The 12638-nt window shown below is 54.0% G+C and overlaps 1 protein-coding gene across 1 annotated transcript in view; it reads right to left on the bottom strand.

Moving 5' to 3' along the window:
* THSD4 (thrombospondin type 1 domain containing 4) overlaps positions 1-12638 on the bottom strand; it is a 485342-nt gene that overhangs the window by 386947 nt on the left and 85757 nt on the right.

Raw genomic sequence — 12638 nt, 5'->3', positions numbered from 1 at the left:
CAACTAATTATTAACATCTTTATCACTAATTGCACCTTCATTCTTAGCTGATACGGCTTTGAATTAAACGGTGCTCGTGTTTGTTTTGCCTTTCGGCATTTCTCAATTAATCTTGGCAACACTTGGGGCTCTGTTAATGATGGGGGCGATCCAGAATGCTGCTTAAAGAGACGTAATTAAGTTAGTCTTAAATATATATATATACAGAGAGAGAGAGAGAGAGAGACAGAATTGGGTGTAATTTGCTTTTTTCTCCTTGTGGCAGGCCAGGTAAAATGAATGACATCATACAAAGGCGAAGGAAAGAATTTCTCTGTGTGTGCGTATCTTTTTTTTCTTTTTTCTTTTTAAGATCTGAAAGCCTACCAAAAATTCTAGCTTCAAGGTAAGTACTGGGTGGAGCCCCCAGCTGCAGGTAATAGAGAAAGGAAGACACACGGAAAGATGCTTCTCAAACTTGAATGGGCACAGGAGTCGCCTAGAAACCTTGCCGAGAGGCAGATTCTGACTCAGGAGGTCTGGGTGGCGCCCAGGATTCTGCATTTCCAACAAGCTCCCAGGTGATGCTGGTCCACAGACCCATGGCTTTGGAGAACAAAGTCATAAAATGGAATTGAAATTCCAAACAGAAGAGTGAGAATTCAACAGTAAAATGTGTCATGTTTAATGGAGAAAGCTAGCCATGAAATTGTTTTAAGAACCTGTGAGTTTGTGACATATACAAAAATCTGCTGGTCTGGGCCAGGCTGTGTGGCTGCAGCTCAGTCAGTGAAAAGTGCTGAATCTAGGCTGACTTGACCTTGACCTGGGGGGGGGGAGGGATAAGCCACAGCTGGCTGATGACGGGTGTCAGCGTCTTTCCAGAGGCTGCCATCACCCCCAAAGGGGTAACGTGCACACATGCAAATGTGTATTTTTCTACTCACATTGCCTTGTGGGAGGCACGGCCTAAACCGGAGACCTGCTTAGAACCCACCCAGACCGCAACACCGCAGGAAAGAGGGTGATTCCACCACAGACGACCATCAATTCCGACCCACAGACTACGGAGAAAATGAGCAGCCAGTCAGGGTGCTGGTCCCAGAACACCTGGACCAGTGGCAGGTCGGTCCCCGCTTGGCCAGGAGAACAGTGTTTTCCTTACGGCCAGTCAGAGCACACCCGACGTTCAGAATGGCCTCTTCCCCACCAGGACAGAGTCCATCTGGCCATTTGCAGGGGGCAGATTGATGTGAAGCTGGAAAAGCAAGCAGAGGTGGGGCCACGGGGATGTGTGTGGCCAGTGAACCCTTCCAGGGGCACACGCGGCAGGTGCCTGGGGGCTGTGAGGTTGATTCGTCTTGCTGGGTCCCCCCATAATCCGACTCTGGGATTTTACTTGGGGTTCAACGTGTGTCAAAGTTCTAGCTAATTTTGGAAAGGTAGGCCTTGAGAAAGAACTAGGAAAAGCCTGATTTGGAGCGCAAGGATATGAGTATTGGCACAGTGTAGTGGTTAGGGACCTGGACTCTGAAACAGGTTTCCTGGGTTTGAATCCCAGCTCTGCCAATTGTGAAACTTTGGGTAGGTTCCTCGGTCCTTAGAAGCACTTAGGGCCCAACATTTAGGGAGACGCTCACTCCCAGGGTTGTGATGTCTCCTTAGATGCTGCAGTCCTAGGCCCAGCCGGGCCCCTGCAGGCACGTACAAATAAAGACGGTAACAGTAGCTTCCTTCCAGGCTTGTTGTAACGGGTAAACAATTTGAGAGCAAATGACAAATAATGCTGTGCATAGAGCATGCTTCACAGAGTATTTGCTTAAAAAAAAAAAAGTTCAAGCTTGGTATTTGCTAGCTCTATGAACTTCAGGAAAAAAAAAAAAGCCCTCAATTTTCTTAACTATAAATGAGAGTACACTGGCTAGGATGGCTATAATAAAAAGGAGAGACAGTAACAAGCGCTGGGGCGGATGTAGAGAGACTGGAGCCCTCATGCACTCCTGGTGGGAACGTAAAATGATGCAGTTGCTTTGGAAGACTATCTGGAAGTTTCTCAAAAAATTAAATGTAGTATTACCATGTGACCCAGCAATTCCAATCCTAGGTGTACACCCAAGAAAAATGGAAACATATGTCCATGGAAAGACTTGTACGTGAGTGTTCATAACAGATTTATTCATAATAGCCAAGAGATGGAAACAACCCAAATGCTTATCCACTGATGAATGGAGAAACAAAACATAGCACATCCATAGACTGGATTGCTGCTCAGCCGCAAAAGGGGTGAGGTACTGATACAGACCACAACACAGATGGCCCTCGACAGTGTCCTAGGTGAAAAGAGCCAGGCTCGAGAGGCCACGTACTCCACGATTCCACTGGTCGGCAATGTCACAAATTCACAGAGACAGAAGGCAGATCAGTGGTGACCAGGGGCTGGGGGTGGGGGTGGGGAAGGGAGTGTGCTAGAGGGTCTGGGTTTTTTTTGGGGGGGTGATGTTCTGTAATTAGACAGTGGTGATGGTTGCACAGCCTTGTGAATCCACTAAAACCCACTGAACCGTACACTTTAAATGGTGACTTTTATGGTAGGTTAATCATCTCAACAAAGCTCTTATCTTTTATTTATTTATTTTAATTTTTAAATTTTTTTCTCTCAGTATTCATTTATTTATTTAATGTATTTTTTAAAATTTATTTTTGTGGGGGGAGGTAATTAGGTTTGTTTATTTATTTTCATGGAGGCACTGGGGACTGAACCCACGACCTCATGCATGCGCTTTGCCACTGAGCCATAACCTTCCCCTAAAGCTCACCTTCCAAAAGTGAGAGCATGAATTCCCGTCTTTTCTCCCGACAGTGACATTGTAAAGATCAAACAGCAGTTACCAATAGGAATGCATTTTTTGAATCTGAAAGCAGTTTTTATCATTCACTTTCCATGTGTTTCCACAACTTTAACAAACCTTTACTGAACATCTACGAGCATCTGGTGGGCATCGTGTGCGGTACTTCCCTCCCCCACAACGGCCAGAGCAGGACAGGAAGGGTTCTGACACCGGGTTCTGGTCCCAGGTCTTCCAGTGGCCAACTGTGGGCGTCTGGGCAACCTGCTGTCTCCTGAGACAACAGCTGCAAATTGCATTTTGGAAAAGGGAGTAAATACAGAAAACACGTCCCCTGCAGCAGGCCGGCTGCCGCCTGGGGCTCACTACGGGTGGTGCTGTGCAGCTTGGCGAGGTTAATCCTGGCCAGGCGGTGGGAAGATTCAGGCAAAGACACCACAACTCGTCTCCTTCTTCCCAGCTCCATGCACGACCCCTGGAAGCGTGTCATCTACAGCCACCACCTGTAACTGACAACACCCACATTTCTGTGGCCGGCCCAGACCCCTCTTTGGAGCACCAATCCCACAGACCCAAATAAGCTCTGGACTGGCACCTGTTTCTCACCTGGGACGTGCACGCAAGTGTCTGGGGATCCTGTCAAACTGCAGCTTCTAATTCAGGAGGTCGGGGTGGGAGGGTGGTGGCTGGGCTCTGAGTCTGCATTTGCAACAAGCCCCCAGGCGGCACCGATGCTGTGGGAACTGCTCTAGCTAGACACCCCTGCCCAGCGACATCTCAAACTCAACACGTTCAAGCCCAGCTTCTTCTAGTGCGCCCCACATTCCCCGTCTCAGTAGCTCTCAAACTCCAGCAAGCGTCAGGACCGCCCGGAAGCCTTACTTGAACAAAGCGTTGGACCCCACCTGCACAGTCTGACTCGGGAGGTCTGGGCTGGGGTCTGGGAATCTGTGCTTCTGACAGGCTCCCAGGTGAAGCTGACGCTCTGGGTCTGTGGACCACACTGCTCCGTTTCACCCCCAAGTACCACACCAACCCCTGACGTTGTCTGGCTCTTCCGTGACCTCTGACCTGACCTGGCCCCTGGGTACTGAGTTCAAGCTCCCCGGCTTAGCCACCCTGTCCGCACAACACAGCTCCTGTCACATCTCTCGCCACAGCCTGGCGCTGCAGGGACCCCCCCCCCCAACACCACACTCCTCGGAGTTCCCCAACAGAGCAACCCAATCATTTCCTCCGTGCTCACGCCATGCTGTTTCCTCCTCGAGGCTGCCTCCCCCCCCCCCCATTTCCTGCACCAGCCATCGCTTCACCCAGGACTTGGCTGAACACTAACCCGTCCATGTGGCTCTTCCTAGTCCAACCCCACCGCAGCCCTTACCCGCCGAGTCAGCGTCCTCTGTCCTCACGCGGGCCCCACCGTGTAACCGGCACAGAACAGAAACGCCTCCACGCCGACGCGCTTCACCTGCCCTGGTTTACCAGACTGTGGCCCCTTCAGAACGGGGTGTGTCTTACCCGTCCTGTGTGCCTGAAACCCAGTATAACGGCCAGCAGAGAGTAAGTGTTCAACAACTACTGAAAAACTGAAGAAACTGAATGAATGGCTGGCTCAACCCACTGCCAGAGGAAGGAAACCGCCCCCTCCATTAGTCCCTGTGTTTAATTTCTGTCACATGGAACACCCCTCTGTGCAGGCATAAAAGCCTCATCTGCCGGGTGAGATCATTCCTCGTACCAGACGCCTGGAGATGGAGCAGGTCCCTGGAACAGAAGGCAGGACCCGCAAAGGCTGGGACTCAGCTTTACTCTCAAAAAGAGGGACGACTTCAGAGGTCCACGTGCCCCACGCACGCCCGCCGGAGCTGAAGAGCCACACAGGCGAGGACGTCTGCTGGCTGCTGTGGCGGCTCCCCGGGTCCCGCCTGAGCGTCCGGCACGGCGGGGAAGCGGCAGAGACAGCCCCGCCCTCTGGAAGCCAGGCCGCTTGTATGTCTTACTCTCTCCGTGTTTACCCCCCTTGTGTTTTCTCTGGGAGCCCCGGCAGGTCTCTGTGAGGTCCAGCCTCTCTCAGCTCTGCTAATGTGGACCACACGTGGGCCAGAGCACCCCACAGCGCAGCGGCCCCTGGGCCCAGCCTGCGAGGGACCCCAGGAGCCCGAGCCTGCCCGCTCGGGGACTGGGAAACGGGGTCAGCTTCCCCCGCTCAAGTGGAACGGCTCCCCACCCTGCTTCGTCTTGGAGGCTCCGGGTCTTCCAGCACGTAGAGCGGACATTGCTTGCAACTGGCTACCTGAGCTGAGCTGTCAGGTAAACAGAAGTCAGTTCTTCCACAGGGAAGACGGAAAGGAGGCGTGTGAGGTGGGAGATTCCTGAATACTGGGGACGGCTCAGGGAACCAGGGATGGCTGAAGTCTCCCTGTCAGCTACTGTTGAGAAAATCCAAGGCCCTTCTGAATCTTACTACATCTAATGACTCATCTCCACGTGGTTTAAAGGATCTTTGATGCCACATTGGCACTTGGCACTGTTTTTACACATCAAAGCTAAACTCGTACCAAGCCCGTGTTTGGGGCAGGTTTGCCTGGCCAGTCCTAGCACCGAGGACGGGCGGGACGGCACGAGAAGCTAAAGTCACAGACTCCGGGTCACAAGCGCAGGGCCGCTGCATCTGGGGGTGGCTCTAGGCCAGCCTCCACAACGGGACGCACTTCCTTTCTCCTCTAGAGAAGACAAGGCGCTTGAAGCGTGGACATGGGGGCGGAAGATGAGATTTGCAACCGCTGTCGAGTGAAACGCTTTTCCCACAATCCATTAGTACGACCAAAGGCATTTTTAAGGAGTTTTATATAAGATATTTTACAGGCTACTGAGCAGTAGGAATGGTAACTGGGAACTGTCTTTCCAAGCGGTTACAGAGGTGCAAAGAGGTGTGGGCTCAAGGTCCCCGGTGCAGCCCTGCTGAACTGGGAGGACGCCTGAAACAGCCCTCGCAGGACAGCGTCCTAAGGAACTAGCCGGTACGTTCTCCCTCCCAGCCAGCCCTCCTCCCGTCCTCCCCCGCCAGCGCTTCTACAGTGACCGCGATGACGGCAGCACCAGAGGAGAGGGGACCTGGAGGTCGGCAGGAGAGAAGAGCTGGGCTTGGTCTGTCAAGAACCAAAGTCCGGGGCGCAGAGAGCAGAAGTAGGGTGTACAGGACAGACTGTGAGGAAGATGCGATGACCCTGGAGTTCTTGAATCTAAGGCACTGAAGAGCCTGGCTAGCAGGCAGACGAGACGAGGCAGCGACGGAGAGGCAGTGAGCAGAGCTTAGACCACAGTACTCTGCCTGGAGTGGGGAGGAACAGATTTGTTCAGGAGCCTGAGAACAGAAGGGACCTGGAAGCTTGGGGAAGCCCGTATCCAACATGGCGCCTGAGTGCCAATGGCTCATCCCAAAGGGGTCTCTGTGGTTCCAGCAGGGACACAGAGCACATGGCCCTCGGCGACGAGAGGCCAGCAAAGCACGCGTGGAGGTTTCGGCAGCATTTACTGCAAAGGGCGGGAGGCAGCCAGGGACGCAGAGCAGACGCCCTGCTCCCTTCATTCCCCGCGACTGCACAGAGCCTCTCGTCTGCGGACCCAGGTCTCCCCCAGGGGAAGGGGCAGAATTTGAGGAAGGAGGGGACTCCTGACGGGATGGAGCATAAACCCCAAACTAACGAAGTCTCCCATGAAGGCTCTGAGCGCCTGAGTCCTTGGAGCTGGCGAATTTACTGCAGCAGCAGAAACAGAGACTCATGAACGAAACCTAGATGGAGAAAAATAACCGGCATTCCGCATGTCTGAGTTGTGACACTCAACCCAAGCCCCCTTAAACAGGAGAACGAGGGACTGGACATGCTACGGCAAATGGCGCAGCGCAGACTGGAGTTCAAAGAAGCTGTTTAGAAGAATGAGGCAGGTGCCTGTGTACTGATCCAGAACGGTCTCCAAAGTCCAGTGAAATGGAAAAGAACAAGACGCTGAAGGCACTAAACATTCACGCTCCTGTTTGTGCTTAAAAAGAAAAGAGAAAACTGTACACAATAAAGGAGAATAGACGTGTGTGCTGGACACATTTTTGAACTGGTAGAGATGAAGTTTCAGGCCCTGATTTCCCCGGGAAGCGGGCTCAGCAGGGCGGAGTTGAAGCGGATTCCTCTGTCATGTCTTCCTCTTTTGTACCAGCACAATAATTTTTTTCTTCTGCACAGGTTTTCAATATATGAAAGTGATACCGAGAAGCAAAGCACGGACCTGTTTCCACTGAAGGTTTCAGGCGTGTGGACGTGGGGAGGGTCGTGGGAAGCGAACGCAGAAAGCCCCGGTCAGAAGTCTCCCTGAGGACACGGCGTACACAGCACCACCCACAGAATCCAAGTCAGCAGCCTTAATACGTACATATGCAGGCTTGTCCACTGGACACAAAATACCCACTTCTAAACCAGCCCGAAAGACGGAGGGGACGGAAACAGCGGAGAAAACATTCTTCTGAAATGTCACTGTCAGTAACTGAAAAGCCATAACCTCCCAGAAAATTCCAGATTAGCAAAGGCCATCCCGGCCTCGAGGACAGGTGGAAGCTTTGGCAGAGTCTGAACATGCTCGGCAGTGTAGCCGCGGTGAGGAACAGTGCCGGCCCTGGGACGTCCAGTCCCGTGTTTTCAGTGGCGGCAAACGTGCCCGCACACATCCGCGGCTGTCCGCAGCGTCCCCACCCACCCGGTGCCCCCCGTCAGGCTCAGGAGCCTCACGCGCTTTTGACTTCTCTCACCACCAGATCTGCTCTCCTAAACACAGCCCTTGGTCATCACCCTCTACTTCAAAAAGCCCTCATGGCTCATCTCTGCCTAGAAAAAAACGTTCAAACCTAGACGGTTTTAAGGCACGTTTAGTTTCTTTCTTTTTGTTTTATACAATTTTGAAGGGTTTCTCTCCATTTACAGTTATTACAGAATATTAGCTGCATTCCCCGTGCTGTACGTACATCCTTGAACCTGTCCTACGCCCAGCAGCGACATGATGGCCTTGGAGGGCACTGTGCTAAGTGAAGTAAGTCAGAGAAAGACAAGCACCGAACGACATCGCTTACACGTGGAACCTAAAAAAGGCACATTCGGTTTGATGCCACGTCATGTCTTTCGCCATCTGGTCTCAGTCTCTCCTCCCAGATTCGACTCCAGTCTTCCCCCTCCCCCCGTCTCCTGCCCCTACGCTTCCCAGGCATAATGGATCACTCACCAATGTCCGAACACACTGAGTCCTGTGCCTCCCAGGGCCTGCCTGGAACCCTACCCTACTCACTCACAAACGGGTGCAGCCTTCCCGGCCCAACATAAACAGCCGCTCAGCGCCCCACAGGCTCCCCCAGCCACCCGCACACCGCAAGGGGCGGTCTGCAGGCCCCTGCCCCGGCGCGGACACTGTGTCTCCGTGAGGCTGCTGGTCAAAGGCCGGCTCCCGCACGTGCCCTCTAGGTCTTCGGGGCGAGCCTGCCAGCTCCTCCCGCCCGAGTGCGGGATCCGGAGGACCAGCTGCGGCCTGCCCCGGGGCGCTCTGGGAGTGTCTGTTGAAACAAGACACGAGAGAGACCACAGCTTCGCTGCCCAGCATCTCTGACCAGTGGCTCGGTAAAGGTGACCTCCGTGGATCAATCAGGAGAGACTGAAAGGCTCTGAGCTCCAGGAAGGAAGCAATCAAGGTGGCCCCGCGCGTCTGGGTGGGGAGCTGGTAATAGTGAGTCCACAGCCACCAGCCACCTGGGGAGACCAGGTGCCTCAATTTCCAGGGCAGGGAGAGCAGGGGGCAGGAGCCGAGGGGCAGGAGCACGTGTTCGCCCAGGGCCCGCGGGGGGGGGGGGGTCCCAGGCCGGGGGGGGGGGCGGGGGGCAGGAGCCCGCCCCCTGAAACTGGGAAGACAGCTGCGTTCCTAAAACTCACACTGTCCCACTATGATCACCTGCCAAACGGAGAGAGGATCGCGTGTGCTAAGTTCAAAGAGGCCGCGAGCCAACGGTTTAGGTTGAGCGCATGTGTCTTCTTAGAAGTTCAGAAGACTGAGAGCCCTGCCAGGGCTGTTCCAGCCCAATAAGCCATCTCGCATCTACGGAAGGTAAGAGGCAAGACGCTGACCGCTTAAGGAAATAAAAATTCAGACGATGAAAACAAAAGCCTTCCTGCTGCCTCCCACGCGGTACACACGGTCACACGCGTTAGCCGGTCTGACCAGACCTGCTGCCGCTCTCCAGAAAGTGCTTAAGGCCTGGATCCAAAGACCAGCGTGAGAATCAGCTGACAGCTCTGCTCTGAGCCTTCAGGGAAGAAGGATCGCAAGGGCTTACACTTGGGGAGCGGGGGGAAGAGGCCGGAGGAAGCGGGGGGGACGGAGGGACACAGGGCGAAGGGATGAACTTCCTCTAGTGAGAGAGAAGGAAAGCCGGCTCGTCGCCATGGGTTCAGGAGGACTGGCCGCAGCCAAGAGGCCAGCAACCTAGCGAAGGGAGCAGAAAGGTGCTCTTGGAGCGACTCTGAGTTTAAAAGGCCCTCTCTGCACGGGGAAGTCAAGACTTATGAAGACCCTATCCCCAGGGACCCACCCGCTGGCCTCCCAGGAGGTGAGGTCCATAGCACTGTCCCCACCCATCACAGCTGAGCAGGTTACGCACTGCACCAGGACACCTGGGTGTTGAAATCCAGGGTGTCCTCCTAGTGGGAAGATGAACCTAGCCAGAGGAAGAGGTATCTTTTTTGGATTCGCACAAAGGCAAAAAATGAGTTAGGAGAGGGCCACCCAAGAGGCACTTCCAGTTGAGGCCGAGTTAATATTAGGTTGCTCGGAGCAAAGAGGCTGGTCCCACCCTACTTCATTCTGGGCAGGGTATCCCTGAAGTGAGGAGAGCAGGACATCCCCTGGGGTGGCAACATGGGATGCTAGAGAGATCCTGGGTAGCCCATCAAACAGGCCAGGGCAGACACTTATTATCCGTGTGACCATGGGCCGGCCGTCGGTCACACTACATCTCCTGTCTCCAGTGGCAAAACAGGGTAAGGATGCCCACCTCATCGATGGCTGTCGTCAGGGGTGAATGAGATAACAGAGGTGAACGGCCCAGTACAGGGCTTGGCCCTTGTGGATGCTCTGTAAATGGTGGTGACCATGACGGCTGCACTGTCCCCAAGGTGAAGGACACAGAGCATGCAACCATGGCCTGCGAGGGTCACTGCAGAGGCAGACAGCCAAGTGTGGGCTGACAGCAACAGCGCTGGCTTTGCATGGAAGAAAAGAAATGCATTCACTTCTCCAGCGTCAGTGGGAGGAGCCCTCTTGGAAATCAAACCTGTTGCTGGTGTGTGTTGTGACTTGGAACCCGAGGGGCCCTGCCAGCCTCAGGGGAAACCACATGAGATTACCTGCAGGGCACAGTGCCTGGCCAGGCAGGTGCTAAGCAAAGGTGAGCTCCTAACCCCTCTCCCTGGAGACTCTCAGACAGTGCCCTCTGCCCCCGAGGCTGGCCCCCGGCAGGTTGAAGCAAGCTGAGGAATTCTTTTCTGCAAGTTCTGCTGAATTAATTCATTAATGCAACAGTAATAACAATTATGATGCAGCTGACATCCCTCGAGCATCTTGTCTGTGAAAGGCCCACGGAGGAAGCAACGGCATCTCTCCCGAGTTGCGCCTGTCTCCCCAGTCTGCACGTTTACACACACCCCTTACCGCGTGCCCACTGACCATGTGTTGCTTCATTTTACTTTAATATAAGTATGAACTATTCCAAGTACAACAGTCAGGTATGAAAATGATGCGTAGCTTTCTTCCTCGCATCAGAGGGGATTTCAGCGCAAGCCGGTCACCCTCAGCTAGCTGAAGGAAAGGAGGGTTTTTCCTAGATTTTACTCCACCCCCAAAACAGTCAGCATCATGTACTTAAATAAATTCCGTGTTCAGACAGCAGCAATTTGTTGAACACCTGCCAGATATTTTATGTGTGTTAACCCACTTAGCCACCACTGCGAACAGTGAAGTGCGTCATTACCCCTATTTCATACACCAGGAAACAGGGTCTGGAAGATCTTAAGCAACCTGCCCCCGCCAGAAGGTCTGTGTGAACGGACATCACTGCAATATTAACAAACGCCGCTGAATGAACGGGGGGTAAGCTCTTAAGGAGCTTACACAGCTGTCCTGTGGCACAGCTTATAAACACCAAGCGCCGTTCACACGGGATCACCGGGGTGGACTGCCGGCGTGAGACTTTAACTGGAAAACAGGGTGGGGGAAATGAGTGTTTCCCTCCAAATCCAGAAAGAAAGTATTTTCAGCACTAGCCCACAGGTTCTAACCACGGAGGAAAAGGGAAGTGTCGGTGGCTGCTGGGGCCACGTGGCCCAGAAACTCAGTGTTTCTGTAGGAAAAGATTCATGAAGGAATAAAGACAGTAAGTCCTGCCTGGAAGTCAAACCTCAAGGAGGAAAAGGGGCTCTGGGGTGGGGCCCGATCCCCACCCGGGCCTGCCCTAGGGGGCCTCAGGCCGGGAAGGGGGCCGGCGGGAGGGAGAATGGCACAGAGGCCAAGGGCAGAGGCCCGGAGGCGAGCTCGGCCCTAACCCCTGTTCTCAGCCTCCTAGGCCTGGGCCCCGAGGCTCGACGCTTCATCTGCAGGCACAGAGGCCTTCTCGTATTAAAACAAAGGGATGACGTGGGTTACTTCACGCACCGCAGTCCTTAGAGTTTCCACCCAGAGCCGTCTCCACATGTCCTAGTTTCCTCGGGCTGCTGTACAAACTGCCACAAACTTGGTGGCTTAAAACAACAGAAACTCATTCTCTCACAGCTCTGGAGACCAGAAGCTCGAAGTTAGTATCCACGGGCTGACATCACGCTGCTGGCAGGGCGGCTCAGGGGACCCTGGGAGGAGCTGCTTCCCGGTCTCTCCGGCTGCGGGCGCGGCCGGCACCCCTCGCCTTGGGCCCCGTCACGCCAGTCCTTGGGGACCGCACCGCCAGCTCTCTCTCAGTTCTGTCCTCCTGCCACCTTCTCCTCTGTGTGTCTGGCTGTCAAATCTCTCTCTGCCTGTCTCTCATAAGGACACTCGTGGTTGCATTTAGGGGCCACCCATGCGAGGCAGGGTGATCGCCCCATCTCAAGAGCCTTCATTACCTCTGCAGATCTTTTTTTTCCAAGTAAGTTAGCGTTTTCAGGCCCCCGGGATTCGGGCTTGCTGTCTCTGGAGGGGAAGGTGTTGCTCAGCCAGTGACACACAGTCAACCCGCAATAACCAGCCTCTGTGGTTGCTCTCGTGCTGTTAAGAGAGATGAGCCGAAAGGCCCACATGCCCAGGAAAGGGCCTTTGAATGGATAAGAAAGTAAGGACTCAAAAAGCCCTCGAGGGGCCGTTTGTATTTTGCCATGGAAACCAAGAACGAAGCCATAGTCTTTGCACCCCAAACCCTCCCATGTGCAGGTAAAGTACCTGGACCCACATTACAGGCTCGGAGTAGGGAGAGTGGGGAACGCTGGGGTCAGGCGACCCTGCGTTCAGATCCACTCTGCCCCTCACAGAAGCAGGACACTGGGGATTTTTCTACCTCGGTCTCCCCAACTGTAAAATGCAGCTCAAATCCGCTCGTGAATGATGTGCCACATAGTAGGTGCTATCAAACGGATGTGCCACACAGTAGGTGCTGTAGGACGGGCGTCCTTGCTACAACTCAATCAGCAATGTGTGCAGAAGGGCGAATAAAGGAAATGACAGTCACCCACACACACGGAATGCGTCCCTCCCTCCCGTCCT

The sequence above is a fragment of the Camelus ferus genome, chromosome 27 (genome assembly GCF_009834535.1).
Source record: "Camelus ferus isolate YT-003-E chromosome 27, BCGSAC_Cfer_1.0, whole genome shotgun sequence".
Classification (NCBI taxonomy): domain Eukaryota; kingdom Metazoa; phylum Chordata; class Mammalia; order Artiodactyla; family Camelidae; genus Camelus; species Camelus ferus.
The sequence above is the reverse complement of the archived record's forward strand: the minus strand, read 5'-3'. Positions and strand labels throughout refer to the sequence as shown.